This window comes from Oncorhynchus nerka, linkage group LG1 (assembly GCF_034236695.1).
Source record: "Oncorhynchus nerka isolate Pitt River linkage group LG1, Oner_Uvic_2.0, whole genome shotgun sequence".
Classification (NCBI taxonomy): Eukaryota; Metazoa; Chordata; class Actinopteri; order Salmoniformes; family Salmonidae; genus Oncorhynchus; species Oncorhynchus nerka.
In genome coordinates, this window is record NC_088396.1 from 2,273,732 (window position 1) to 2,289,080 (window position 15,349).

The following is a 15,349-nucleotide window of genomic DNA, read 5'->3' on the forward strand; positions in this document are numbered from 1 at the left end:
TCGACAAACCTGCTCTTTCTTCTGGAGGCAGCCTTTGCCAGGTCTGCAGTGGAGCATGCAGTGTTATTGTGCTGGGTTAAGTGCCTCAAAATCTAATTACTCTAATGTCTGTTGCCATCTTAAATCACACTTAATGGCTAAGTGCACTGGTTTGTCTGTCCTTCGGAGGGAAGCTTCCTTCACACTGCTCCCTGAGTAATAATTCCAATTGGATATGAGCAATTGCACTTATTGGCTGGTGCACGGCACTGGCTGCCGGGTTTCTGATTTGCTGCCAGGGGTGTCTATTGGCTGCTCGCTATTGGCTCCTAGGAGAGAGTGGGAGGGTAGCTCTCCCTTTCCTTCTTCTTTGGTAAAGCTTGTGAATGCAAGTACTCCTTTCTCTCATTGTTTGAGTGACTGCAGGTATTGGTGTCTGCCTCTGAACGTGCGCGCGTGTGTGTGTGTCTGGGAGTGTGTGTGTTGGAGAGGGAAAGAGATAAAAAGAGAGAGTGAGGCGAGCAGTGTTTCTTTTCCCCCTCTAGCCTCCCCGTCTCCCTGCTCCCTGTCATTCCGTTCTTCCTCCCTCCCGGACCACCCTGCCTCCAGTCGGATAGACCCTGGACCTCCCCAGGACCCCCCTCCCATCACCCCTTTGACTCTCCTCACTTCTCCGACCCGCTTTGTCAACTGAGCAGGTAAGATGCTCATACTGCTGCGACTCTCCTTATCTCCCCCTTTTTCCTTCCTCCTTTGGATCTCTCTCTCTTCCTTACTCCCTATCTCTTTCCCTCTCTCTCGCTATCTCTCTCTCTCTCTTTCACTGTCTTTCTAGGTTTCAAGTTCTCCCTCCAGCAGTTCCCGTCAGAATTAGGCATGTTTTGAAAGTGGAAGGTAAAGGGAGATTAAACCTGGGAGGTCACAGTCTTTTCTCCCTCCAACTGATATCACACAGAGATCTTACCTTTTCTCCACAGTCATATATCTTCATCTTTCCCATCTGCCTTTACAATCTCGGGCCCTCAGGGTTCGAGCGGAAACTAACACAGAGAGAAGGAAATTAGCTCTCCTACTCAAACTGTTCTGGGTATAACTCAAGCTGTTCCGGTCTGTGACAGCGCACCATATTTTGGTTGCATCCTTAATTGATTTACACTATTTACTGTTGTTTGCAATAACTATTTATAGATGTCAGTGTCAGCATGCGCTAGCTACTTCCCCAAATGGAGAATACGCAGGTCCACCAGAAACCAGAACGCATGACATTGCACAAACGGTAATGACTTTACAACGCTCGCTACTCCCTTGATTGAATCGAGCAATCTATCTTTCTCCAGCAAGCAGTTCCAACATTAGCATGCTCTATAAAGCATTTCTGGCAACAGCAGAAGAAGAAAGAAAAAAGCGTGTTTGTCCTCCACACAGACTCCACACATCCTGTGTTTTGCCAGGAAGGGGATGTTATGTGATACTAAAGTGATTTTTAGATGTCAATACAACTGGGCCCCCGGAGGTTTCAACAAATTTAACTCAGCCTCTGATGCTTGGCTATTTCAAAGGGGCTTCCCTTGTGTGAAGGGTGACCTTTATAGTTGTGATAATGATTTTTTAATTTGCTCTGAAAAATGCATCTCTGCTAAAGCCTGCTGGGAGTATGGGGCCTTCAAGAGAGAGCAACCCTCTTGGGAGGTAACAGCCCTTGCTGAGATTGTTCTGGTGTGTTCTGTACAATTACAATGGACTATGAAAGTACTGTGAGGGCCCCTTGAGACAACAATGACTTTTGTCCTTTCTACTTTAAACAACATTGGTTAATTTAGTCTGAGAGAAACATACTGTACCTCTGTGTCAATGACTGCAGTTGCATATAGCTGTTATTGAAGTTGAGTGTCAGTGAGAAGTGATGAGGCGTAGATTAGTTGTGTGGATTTTTCAGAGAGAAGAACAGGTGTCTTCATTTACACCGATATTCCTATGAAGCCGAGCTGGCTCTGTGCCGAAGGCAGGATCAAGTGAAAGTGGCTCTCGACATTTCTGCTAAGCTTTTGAATTGTCCCCCCCCCCCAATATGGCGGAAATGTAAAATGTTTAAGGTTAGGAATAAGTGGCCGGTTTCCACGTCATCTCCCGATGTCCTCAGACATGGATGGACGTAGAATACTGACTTGTATCATGGGTGACCTGGCTTCTCCTCTTTCTTTATCTCTCTCTCTCCTTCTCTTTTCTTCTCTTTATAAGGAGTTGTGGTGTGTTGGACTCTCTGAGACAACACTAGTATGTCATGTCAGAGGTTAAAGTTCAAATAAGAACATATTTTTGGTAATCCAAAGAATGGGGCTGGGGAATTGTAACTAGTGTCATATTCCTTGACAGAGTTATGGAGTCTAGGATTGCAATTGGCATGATATTTTTAAGCATTTTGAATAGAGTTTGTTTACAATACTAACAGCCTTTTAGTACAATTGTCTAATCCAATCAGAAACACCCAAGATCAAAGGCTGTTAGTATTGTAAGCAAACTCTATTCAAAATGCTTAAAACTATCATGCCAATTGCAATCCTAGCCTCCATAATCTTAGTACAATTTTCTTATCCAATCAGAAACACCCAAGATCAGTTTATAAGGCACTTCTACGTTATATTATTCAAGAACTAATGGGCATCTATCATTAATTGAAGGGGAACAATAGTCAAAATTTGAAACTTAAAAGAGGCTTTGGGGCTCCCGTGTGGCGCAGCGATCTAAGGCACTGCATCTCAGTGCTAGAGGCGTCACGACAGCCACCCTGGTTAAAATCCAGGCTGTATCACAACCGGTCGTGATTGGGAGTCCCATTGGGCGGCGCACAATTGGCCAGCGTCGTCTAGGTTTGGCCGTGCAGGCCATCTTTGCAAATAAGAATTTGTTCTTAAATGACTTGCCTAGTTAAATAAAGATCACATTTTATTGGTCACATACACATATTTAGCAGATGTTATTGCAGGTGTAGTGAAATGCTTTTGTTCTTAGCTCCAACAGTGCAGTAGTATCTAATAATTCACAACAATATAAGCAAATCTAAAAATTAAAGACTGTAATTAAGAAATATATAAATATTAGATTGAGCAATGTTGGAGTGGCATTGAATAAAATACAGCAGAATAGAATACAGTATATAGAGTTGAAGTCGGAAGTTTACATACACCTTAGCCAAATACATTAAAACTTTGTTTTTCACAATTCCTGACATTTATCCTAGTAAAAATACCCTGTCTTAGGTAAGTTACGATCACCACTTTATTTTAAGAATGTGAAATGTCAGAATAATAGTAGAGAGAATTATTTATTTCAACTTTTATTTCTTTCATCACATTCCTAGTGGGTCAGAAGTTTACATACACTCAATTAGTATCTGGTAGCATTGCCTTTAAATTGTTTAACTCGGGTAAAATGTTTTGGGTAGCCTTCCACAAGCTTCCCACAATAAGTTGGGTGAATTTTGGCCCATTCCTCCTGACAGAGCTGCTGTAACTGAGTCAGGTTTGTAGGCCTCCTTGTTCGCACACACTTTTTCAGTTCTGCCCACAAATTTTCTATAGGATTGAGGTCAGGGCTTTGTAATGGCCACTCCAATACCTTGACTTTGTTGTCCTTAAGCCATTTTGCCACAACTTTGGAAGTATGCTTGGGGTCATTATACATTTAGAAGACCCATTTGCATCCAAGCTTTACCTTCCTGATTGATGTCTTGAGATGTTGCTTCAACATATCCACATAATCCACATTTTCCTCCTCATGATGGCATCTATTTTGTGAAGTGCACCAGTCCCTCCTGCAGCAAAGCACCCCCACAACATGATGCTGCCACCCCCGTGCTTCACGTTTGGGATGGTGTCCCTCGGCTTGCAAGCCTCCCCCTTTTTCCTCCAAACAATACGATGGTCATTATGGCCAAACAGTTATATTTTTGATTCATCAGACCAGAGGATGTTTCTTCAAAAAGTACAATCTTTGTCCCCATTTGCAGCTGCAAACTGTAGTCTGGCTTTTTTATGCCGGTTTTGAAGCAGTGGCTCCTTCCTTGATAGCCTTTCAGGTTATGTCGAAATAGGACTCCTTTTACAGTAGATAGAGATACTTTTATACCTGTTTCCTCCAGCATCTTCACAAGGTCCTTTGCTGTTGTTCTGGGATTGATTTGCACTTTTTGCACCAACGTACGTTCCTCTCTAGGTGACAGAACGCGTCTCCTTCCTGAGCGGTATGGTGGATCCGTGGTTCCATGGTGTTTATACTTGCGTACTATTGTTTGTACAGATGAATGTTGTACCTTCAGGCGTTTGGAAATTGCTCCCAAGGATGAACCAGACTTGTGGAGGTCTACAATTGTTTTTATGAGGTCTTGGCTGATTTCTTTTGATTTTCCCATGATGTCAAGCGAAGAGTCACTGAGTAGGCCTTGAAATACATCCACATGTACACCTCCAATTGACTCAAATGATGTCAATTAGCCTATCAGAAGCTTCTAAAGCCATGACATCACTTTCTGGAATTTTCCAAGCTGTTTAAAGGCACAGTCAGCTTAGTGTATGTAATCTTCTGACCCACTGGAATTGTGATGCAGTGAATTACAAGTTAAATAATGTTTCTGTAAACAATTGTTGGAAAAATGACTTGTGTCATGCAGAAAGTAGATGTCCTAACCGACTTGCTGAAATTATAGTTTGTTAACAAGAAACTTGTGGAGTGGTTGAAAAACAAGTTTTAATGACTCTAAGCGTCTGTAAACTTGCGACTTCAACTGTGCATATGAGATGGGTAAAGCAGTATGTAAACGTTATTAAAGTGACTGGTGTTCCACATCAGTTTTATGTTCTTTCATCAACATGCTAGTGTGTACTATTCAATAATTTATATATACACTAGATGACTAATTGGGGTGCTGTGTTGAAGCCATGCACACACTGTGCCTCAATCTTGCAGTCCCCGACCATCATATATATATGCATATATATGCATTTATTAATATATACATTCGTTTTTGCCATATTTACTCTTTCAGACACTTTAATGCAAACTTTAAATGATATCATATGAGATGAACATAAACATTTTAAATTAAAAAAATATTTAAAAATGTTCTTTGAAGTATCATTTTTAGAGATGCATGTAATTTTGTCCATGAAACATTGAATTGAAACACTGTATAATTCAATGCATTTCTAGGCAGGACTACTCCTACCGGGGAGTGCCAAAATGGCTGACCGGTGCCTTCAAAGACTCAATGGCCATTACATAGCATCAGCAATCCAGGTTTTACAGTATATAAATCATAAGTACTATTGCATGGTATCAAAATTGAAGTGGTACTTAAACCCATAGTAATGCACTAGTATTCTTTATAAGCAGGTATGATACCTCCCTTCTTGTTATGCCAGACCATAATAAATGATAGTTTAAGTAGTGTTATCAAAATATTGGGGACTCAAATATATAACACCACTTGAAAATCATTTGTTACATATACCGTAGTATCTCTAAGTAGTTCCACCACTACCAAACAGTTGCATTGTCAGAAATGAAACAATAATACAGTACAATAATAACATTGAGTCTATTCTCTTTGAAGAGCCCTCTTCTTGTCTTGAGCCATGCTCTCAAAGCAGCTGGTCCCTTTGTGCTTTGGCTGCTTCTGCCTGTTCCGGATCTCATGCTGTCCTGGCTTGGGAGTTGCCTCGGCAGCAGTGGCACAGCGTGAAAAGGGCACTGACATTCACTGGCCAATGTCCCCATGTATGCCAGAAGGGATGCGGAGAGCACAAAGCAGACACATACGGTACCAGTAGCATCTACTCTGGTCAGATCTGGCTTCTGTTGTCATGAACACTCTTTAGTTTGACATTGTTTTTGTCTTTAAAACAGTGCCGTCGGCCAAAAAGGATAGTTTTAGGCATTCATCAGTTCCATGTTCTGAATGATTTGAGCTATGTTGACATTTTCTGTTTTTATCTTTCTCTTAAATATAATTTCAGTATTTCGCATACAGCTATTTTCTGCAATAATCACACCTCGTTTGAACCTTTATATGCCTATGAGCTGTAGGCTATGATATTGCTGTGGTATAGGTGCATTGTTCAGAGCATGTCCGTGGTCAATACATTATTCCCGAACAACATATTGTAGATTAGAATCCTATAATTCTAACGCCTTAAAGCCCTTTTGATGTCCTATGGACATAGATGCACTACGCCACAGCAATGGCGGGACACTGCTTTTGTGTCCCTTGTTTCTCTCCCTCTCTCCTTCATCTCAGCCCTGATTGGTAAACAGGCCTCCCCCCACTGCGCTGGGTTGTAACTTAAAGGCGTCCGGCCCGTGTCATAACTCATAAGCAAATGCAATGCTGGAGGGGGCTGAAACGGAACGCTGTACCTTTTCAAAGTTGAGGCTATAGGAGAGAATTATGACCTGTGAAATCAGAGGCCTTTTGTCTCGGCAATGTAATTTAAGCCGGCAATGGGCCGTGAGATCAATGAGGGGCTGAAGAGCCCGGAGAGAGAGCGAGAGAGGGGTGGAGCTTGGCGCTTTGCCTCCCGCTGCCTGTGTTAACGTCGCTCTGGGTGGTGCAGTTAGGCCATGTATAGGCAAGCTGCCACAATGTCAAAAATCTATTTTTATACCCGTTAATACACAGGGGGTTCAGAGCAATGCTCTAGTGGGATGTAATGTGGAAATATTATTGTTAGCTAGGAACAGGCCTGGCTTTGTTGATCAAAGTATGGTTGGTGGCATGGGAGGGATGCTGTGATTCCATTACAACCAGGAGCGCTTTTCAATTAAAACTGGTATGCAGGAGTTCAACACCCTGCTTGTGATTTTTTAACCCAATGATCCTACAGATGAATGTTCAGACTAAAAGGAGAACATGTTTCCTTGCACGGTGAGAACAATATTGTTTCACCATATCCCTGACACCCATGGATGCTGGTTTTAATTCAGTAGGACCCTAGGTCCCAAAAGCCAGAGCAAAGTGGAGTTTAAAGTGGTCAATGACCTAAGCTGGTCACACACTTTGTGGTTCTGCTTTCTATAGTGCCCTCAAAAGCCAAAGGCCTACTGTACTTTAACACTGTATGCTCTTGCAAAGAGACATGTCTGCAGCTTATACAGAAATGCAATCTGGTAATGTCAAGAGAAATGTAAGGGATATGCTTGAGCCCTGTCTCTTAGCCTGCACTTAGCCCACACGCTCTCAGCGTTTTTGCTTGATTAAAAGCAGCCCAGGAGTTTGTAGAGCAGGATAGGTGCGAGCGCAAGGGGCTGACAGCTTAACCGCTGATTATTCAAGCCTCTTAGCCTAAGCCACGGCACTCGAATGATTAACATCGACTCTTTTCCCCCTCTCTCTCCGTCTCAATCTCTCTCTTCCATTCTGTCTTCATTGAGGGAGCGGAGTTTAGGAAATGGGAAAAGATGGAGACAGCCCGCAGAAGGCAGACCTGTTGTCTCATAGCTTGTGGGGGATCAGTGCATAGCACAGTGATTCATGTGGTGCAGAGGCTTTATATAGACATAATCCTCCCCAGTAGAGTAGCAGTGATGGTTGACTGTGTGAGGCGAGCACACCGGTCGGACACTCCTATTGCGCCTCCTCCTCCTGCCACAGGGGTGTGAGAGTGTGTCACCAGGTCACGTGGTTATGACCCAGTGATATATGTCATTAACCCCCCTGACAGTGTGTGTGTCGCAGCAGCGCCTGACACACAACTCACGCCTCTCCCTGTGGGGTCATGCCATCTCCACTTCTGCAGGGTGCCTGTGGCTCATCAACACAACAGATATTTCTAGGGTTAAATAATGTTCCCAAAATGGGGAAGGCTATGGAGTATTCTCTGAATCTTACTTTGTCCAGTTTTCTTAAACTACTTTAAAGAGCATTCCCCAATGATATGCCTGCCATGATATGACTGTAAGAAGTGTGTGGCAAAAACAATGTAATCACAGTTTTGGTCTGCTGTTTGGTCTGTGTTGAATTCCCTTCAAAGCATCTCTAGAAAGCCTGCACACTCTAGCATTAAATCAAAACATCATGAGAACATTGCCACACGTTCGACATACATGGTTCATCACTTGTTTGATACTGTTTTGACTGGGGATGATCTTCAGCTTGTGTAAGAGATATCGAATCATAACGAAAGCTCTTCTTCTTGGTAGTTGGGCTGTGTTTTGTTACCCCTTCGACTTTTTGGCACAGCCACAGACGACAGCACAGTGACATGCCTGCCGGACAGATTGGCCACAGTTGGGGGGGGACGTAGGGTGGGAAGGAAAAAGGTGTAGGCTGCCACTGAGGCATCATTATTACATTTTTTGGGCTAAAGCCTTAGGGTACCCACTGCCTAACCAAGTTTGAACTTGAAATACCAGGTGTAGTACTCTTAGAGCTGGGTTTGGTTCCTTCACACCCCTTTTTGAGAGAGGATGGAGGATGTGCCCCTTCGGCTTGCCTGACATACTTTCCCTGAGCTGTTGGTTTTTCGGATCCCAAGGCATCCGCAGAGCCCGCTAAGTCAGCAAGAACGCTGCCGAGTGTGCATAAGCAGATGTAGAAAAGAGCGGACGGCTCTAGAAAGACTGAGAAACACTTCCCTCTCCGCTCTTTGCAGTGTACAGGGCCTCTGTGTCTATTGTGTCGCCCGCAGAAACCTAAATGAGCTTCAAATCCCCTTATTCACATTATCCCACCTTCCCTAGTCTCTGCGCTAATTCATTAGTCACTAAAAGTTGAAGACCCCTTGGCCCGATTGAATCAAAACTGGTAACCAGGTTTTTAGGTAAGAACAAAATAGAATACCCTCTAAGCTCTGCAATAATTGATGTTTCATGTAGTCAACAATAAATGTAGTCAACAAAATTATTTCAATGTAAACAAAAACAACTTTCTAGGTATAACACGCTACTTTGCAACACTAGGAAAACATTCTCCACCTTAAACCTAGCACTTCGTTTCATCCCTTTCTCTTTCTCTACCCCCCCACCCACGCCCCATCCCCTTCACATTATGAATGAAATGCTATTACCCTCTTCTTACTATCTATTATTCATATAATGCAACGCTGAAACTGTGTCTGTGCTAATACTTAGCAGATCATGTGGGAATCTCCACTAATTCTGCCTCCTCTCCTCGTCTCCTTTCCTTCATCTGAACTGATCAGACACATGGACCGGTGAGGGTAAAATAGGGTAATATGCTGAGAACCAACTGGGGTGTCTGCTGTCACCTCACCAGTTGTTTAATGAGAGGAAGAAGGAAAGGAAACAAGGAAAGGAAGTCACCTTGGACCATTGAGATGAAGTGCAGGCCTGGACCAAAATCCTGCTTCTGTCAATTGTGATATGAAAGGTCAAAGATTATTGGTTGACAGATACCAGGATGTTTTTGTGGCTTTTCGAGAATGACACATTGGCCTCCTTCCAACGGCAGAACTCCTCGAGGCATCAAGTGGTGCGCAATTAAGAACGGCTCCTCTATTTTGACATTTTAAAGAGCTCATCACCAAGTTGAGCCGCAATCTGTTTCCCGCAGGCAAATCTAAGTAGCATATAACTTAGCGTGGTACGATCCATCGGCTAATTCGCTTTCACAATCTCTCAGAGAGTATCACAGCCTGTGACATCATCATGCCCTCTCCCTCCCCTTTTTTCTTGAAAAGCTTAGCAGCCTAGGTAAAGGCAGAAAAGAGGCACTATCTATTCTTCTCTGGAGGGGGACAAGAATGTGTGTGGGGGAGGAAGAGGGGGTGGTTTGGGTGATATTCAAGTCTGGGGAAATGCCTTTGAATTTTCTGAAATATATATTTTTTTCTGTGGGATTAAGACATTAAAGTCTCCAAATCATCAAAGTGCTTTAATGTCACTGCTTCATGAGGAGGGGATCTGCGTTGCCTCTTGAAGGTGTGAGGATGTCAAACGCTGCTAAACGATTCAGAATATTACCCTTCCTCTCCCCCACCAATCTTATTTTATTTTACCTGCATATTCAAATGACTAATACTGCTTCTGTTGTTGAGTCGATCATGGTTAGACTTCGACAGTTTTTTCATGGTTATGTTCCAAAATTATGTAAAATGGTCAGTGAGAGAAAGGCATGGTTAATTTGTGTTTGAATTTTTGTTTTATCATTTACACCATTTTATATCTGTCATATTGTCAGGTCCACCTTGACACCCTAATTAGTATGGAAATGTTTATGCTTCTGTATGCATGTGTGATTATGAGCGATTTAGAAAGGGAAAGCGTGTGAGTGAGTGAAAGAGAGATAGAGACCGAAAGGGAGGGATATTCCCTCCACTTTGAGGGGAAATCAGCCAAAACCTCAGAAAAAAATTGTAGACCTCCACAAGTCTGGTTCATCCTTGGGAGCAATTTCCAAATGCCTGAAGGTACCTCATTCATCTGTACAAACAATAGTACGCAAGTATAAACACTATTGGACCACACAGCCGTCAAACCACTCAGGAAGGAGACACATTCTGTCTCCTAGAGATGAGTGTACTTTGGTGCAAAAAGTGCAAATCAATTCCAGAACAACAGCAAAGGACCTTGTGAAGATGCTGGAGGAAATGGGTACAAAAGTATCAATATCCACAGTAAAATGAGTCCTATATTGACATAACCTGAAAGGCCGCTCAGCAAGGAAGAAGCCACTGCTCAAAAACCGCCATTAAAAAGCCAGACTATGGTTTGCAACTGCACATGTGGACAAAGATTGTACTTTTTGGAGAAATATCCTCTGGTCTGATGAAACAAAAACAGAACTGTTTGGCCATAATGACCATAGTTATGTTTGGAGGAAAAAGGGGGAGGCTCGCAAGCCAAAGAACATCATCCCAACCGTGAAGCACGGGGGTGGTAGAATCATGTTGTGGGGGTGCTTTGCATGTGTGCATGTGTCTGCTCAAACGGTCAGAAACAGACTCCATGAGGGTGGTAGGAGGGCCCGACGTCCACAGGTGGGGGTTGTGCTTACAGCCCAACACCGTGCAGGACGTTTGGCATTTGCCAGAGAACACCAAGATTGGCAAATTCGCCACTGGCGCCCTGTGCTCTTCAGAGATGAAAGCAGGTTCACACTGAGCACATGTGACAGATGTGACAGAGTCTGGAGACGCCGTATGACCGGTTTGGCGGTGGGTCAGTCAAGGTGTGGGGTTGCATTTCTTTGGGGGGCCGCACAGCCCTCCATGTGCTCGCCAGAGGTAGCCTGACTGCCATTAGGTACCGAGATGAGATCCTCAGACCCCTTGTGAGACCATATGCTGGTGCGGTTGGCCCTGGGTTCCTCCTAATGCAAGACAATGCTAGACCTCATGTGGTTGGAGTGTATCAGCAGTTCCTGCAAGAGGAAGGCATTGATGCTATGGAATGGCCTGCCCGTTCCCCAGACCTGAATCCAATCTGGGACATCATGTCTCGCTCCATCCACCAACGCCACATTGCACCACAGACTGTCCAGGAGTTGGTGGATGCTTTAGTCCAGGTCTGGGAGGAGATCCCTCAGGAGACCATCCGCCACCTCACCAGGAACATGCTCAGGCGTTGTAGGGAGGTCATGCAGGCACGTGGAGGCCACACACACTACTGAGCCTCATTTTGACTTGTTTTAAGGACATTACATCAAAGTTGGATCAGCCTGTAGTGTGGTTTTCCACTTTAATTCTGAGTGTGACTCCAAATCCAGACCTCCATGGGTTGATACATTTGATTTCCATTGATAATTTGTGTGAGATTTTGTTGTCAGCACATTCAACTATGTGAAGAAAAAAGTACTTAATAATAATATTTAATTCATTCAGATCTAGGATGTGTTATTTTAGTGTTCCCTTTATTTTTTTGAGCAGTGTACATTAGGCATTCATAACAATTTTTTATAACCAGTGAGTAGGCCCGTTGACCTAGGCTGCTGAGCTGAAGCCTAGGCCCCTCACATTCTTCCACTCTAATCAGGGACCTATTTAGACCAGGTGGTGCAATTAATTATTAGGTAGAACGAAAAATCACCAGGCTCCGGATCTCATAGGGTAATATTTGAATAACTCTGGCCTAAGCATTAGTTGGGTAACTGATGCAGATATTCAAGGTTACTTTCTCAGGGGCCATCACCTACTGCCACTGCGGCCTTGAGTCCCTAAACTGCTACAAGGGCAATGCTATCTGGCTGACCTGTGTTGCTCCCAGACAGTTAGTGTGTGTGGTGTGTTAGGGGTTGGTACTGTGACAGCGAAAAGACAAGTGTCCGTTACAATGGACCAATAAATACATATTCTACGGGACTTTATATAATGTTGTTGAACCAATATGTTATTAAGGGTCTTAATCAATTGGAAACCACACTGCCATTTCACCCTGATTGTTTAAGATGTACAGTGCTGTGAAAAAGTGTTTGCCTCCTTTCTGATTTCTGATTTTTTTGCACATTTGTCACACTTAAATGTTTCAGATAAAACAAATTGTAATATTACACAAAGATAACCCAAGTAAACACAACATGCAGTTAAGTGATAACTTTTATTTATTAAGGGAAAAAGCTATCTGAACCTTCATGGTCCTAAGTGACAAAGTAATTGCTCCCCCTTGTTAAATCATGAATTTACTGTGGTTCATCACATTTTTTGGAAAGATGAGTTCAAATTTCACTGGCCACAACCAGTCCTGATTACTGCCAGACCTGTTGTAACAAGAAATCACTTAAATAGAACCTGTCTGACAAAGTGAAGTAGGCCAAAATATCTCAAAAAGCAAGGCATCATGCCGCGATCCAAAGACATTCAGGAACAGATGAGAAACAAAGTAATTGACATCTATCAGTCTGGAAAGAGTTACAAAGCCATTTCAATAGCTTTGGGACTCCAGCGAACCACGGTGAGAGCCATTATCCACAAATGGAGAAAATTTGTTACAGTGGTGAATCTTCCCAGGAGTGGCCGGCCTACCAAACTTACCCCAAAGAGCGCAGCGACAACTCATCCAAGAGGTCCCAAAAGAACCCACTACAGCATCTAAAGAACTGCAGGCCTCACTTGCCTCAGTTAAGGTCAGTGTTCATGACTCAACCATAAGAAAGAGACCGAACAAAAATGGCATCCATGGCAGAGTTCCAAGGCAAAACCCACTGCTGACCAAGAATAACATAAAGGCTTGTCTCACTTTTGGCAAAAACATCCTGTTGATCCCCAAGACTTTTGGGAAAATATTCTATGGACTGATAAGACAAAGTTGAACTTTTTGGAAGGTGTACGTCCCGTTACATCTGGTGCAAAAGTAACACAGCATTTCAGAAAAAGAACATCATTACCAACAGTCAAATTTGGTGGTGGTAGTGTGATGGTCTGTGGCTACTTTACTGTTTCAGGACCTGGACAACTTGCTATGATTGACGGAACCATGAATTCTGCTCTCTACAAAAAAATCCTGAAGGAGTACGTCCGGCCATCAGTTCGTGACCTATAGCTGAAGCGCATTTTGGTTCTGCAGCAGGACAATGATCCAAAACACACCAGAAAGTCCACCTCTGAATGGCCTAGAAAAAACTAAATGAAGGTTTTGGAGTGGCCTAGTGAAAAAAGGTGGTTCATCCTCGAAAACCCTCCAATGTGGCTGAATTAAAGCAATTCTGCAAAGAAGAGTGGGCCAAAATTCCTCCACAGCGTTGTGAAAGACTCATTGCCAGTTATCGTGGTGGCACAACCAGTTATTAGGTTTAGGGGGCAATTACTTTTTCACATAGGGCCATGAAGGTTCAGATAGCTGTTTTCCGTTAATATATAAAATCATCACTTAAAAACTGCATTTTGTGTTTACTTGGGTTATCTTTGTGTTATATTTAAATATGTTTGATGATCTGAAACATTTAACTGTGACAAATGTGAAGAAAAAAAAGAAACCAGGAAGGGGGAAAATACTTTTACCTAGCACTGTATTTGAGATGTTGTCATATGGACTCAAAACCTCACCTAATACAGCATAAACATTATCCTTAAACCTGTGGGGGAGTTGTCCTTTATAAACAACTGATTGAATTGCGGTGTTCGAGTTTGTAGCACTGGCGGTGGGTGGACTTTGTCTTGTTTTGGACAAAATAAAATGATTCTGTAATTTTTGGAATATGACCTGTGCAACATCATAGACAATCTGGGATATCCTCAGATAGTGGCGGGGCTGCCATTGGGCTTGAACACAGACACCAGATTGTGGCTTTAACATTAGATTCTCTCACGTGGTTAGTGATGGTACTTGCAAATAATATCATGGGTCAGTAACTCACACACAGACACACGCACACATGTACTCACACACACAAACAGGACTGCGATGACCAGGCAGAAAGCCTGGCTCCTCTGGCATAAACATGTCCAGGTTCAAGATATACATCTGAGTGGATCAGTCTAATACTGTGGCTGGCTGGCTGGCTAGCTTCTCATCCTTCTCTGTGGTACTGCACAGAAGTAGACAACCTAACGGGGTCAAACAAAGGGTGTCTAAGGAAATATTAAATTACATCTTTAGAATTATGCAAAACACATCCATATCAATCGCCTCTAGACAAGTTTCACCAAGGGCTGACAACAACCAAATTTGAAGCGGCACCGGTTTTATGGTAGTTCATTACTGATAACAAGGAATGCTAGAGCCTGTTTGGAAGTGCTATTTGATTAGCCAGATCGCTTACATTGCTGTAACTGGGCTACTCTATTTAACATAAATAGTGGGGAGTGATATGATGCTGTGAACATTTGCTTACTCCTCTTCGTCCTGAGTGGGAAATAACATAAGACCTGCTCTTTAGATTACTGACAATATCAAATCAAATGTTATTGGTCACATACACATGATTAGCAGATGTCATTACGGGTGTGGTGAAATGCTTGTGCTCCTATTACAAGTAATATCTAACAAATTACACAACATATACCCAATACACACACATCTAAGTAGGAATTAATTAAGACTATATACATATGGACGAGCAATGTCAGAGCGGAATGGACTAAGATACAGTAGAATAGTATAGAATACAGTATATGCATATGAGATGAGTAATGCAAGATATGTAAATATTATTAAGTGAATAAGACGCTGTAGAATAGTATAGAAAACAGAACATGAGATGAGATGAGTAATGCCAGATATGTAAACATTAAAGTGACTGGTGTTCCATTTCTTAAGTGGCCAGTGATTTATAGGCTATGCCTATATACAGCAGCCTTGAATGTGCTAGTGATGGCTGTTTAACAGTCTGATGGCCTTGAAATCGTTTTTCAGTCTCTCAGTCCCAGCATTGATGTACCTGTACTGGCCTCACTTTTTGGAAGATAGCAGGGTGAACAGACAG

General features: G+C 42.8%; 1 protein-coding gene across 5 annotated transcripts in view; it reads left to right on the forward strand.

Moving 5' to 3' along the window:
- The first annotated feature begins 362 nt into the window (after positions 1-362).
- The window catches only part of LOC115130807 (poly(rC)-binding protein 3), a 154,762-nt gene continuing 139,775 nt past the window's right edge, over positions 363-15,349 (forward strand). For 2 of the 5 annotated variants that reach the window (XM_029662393.2, XM_029662559.2), the window contains exon 1: positions 363-677. The gene's annotated coding sequence lies outside the window, so the exon portion shown is untranslated. The remainder of the gene's footprint in view (positions 678-15,349) is intronic. The other 3 variants (XM_029662308.2, XM_029662685.2, XM_029662478.2) reach the window with 3 other exon arrangements.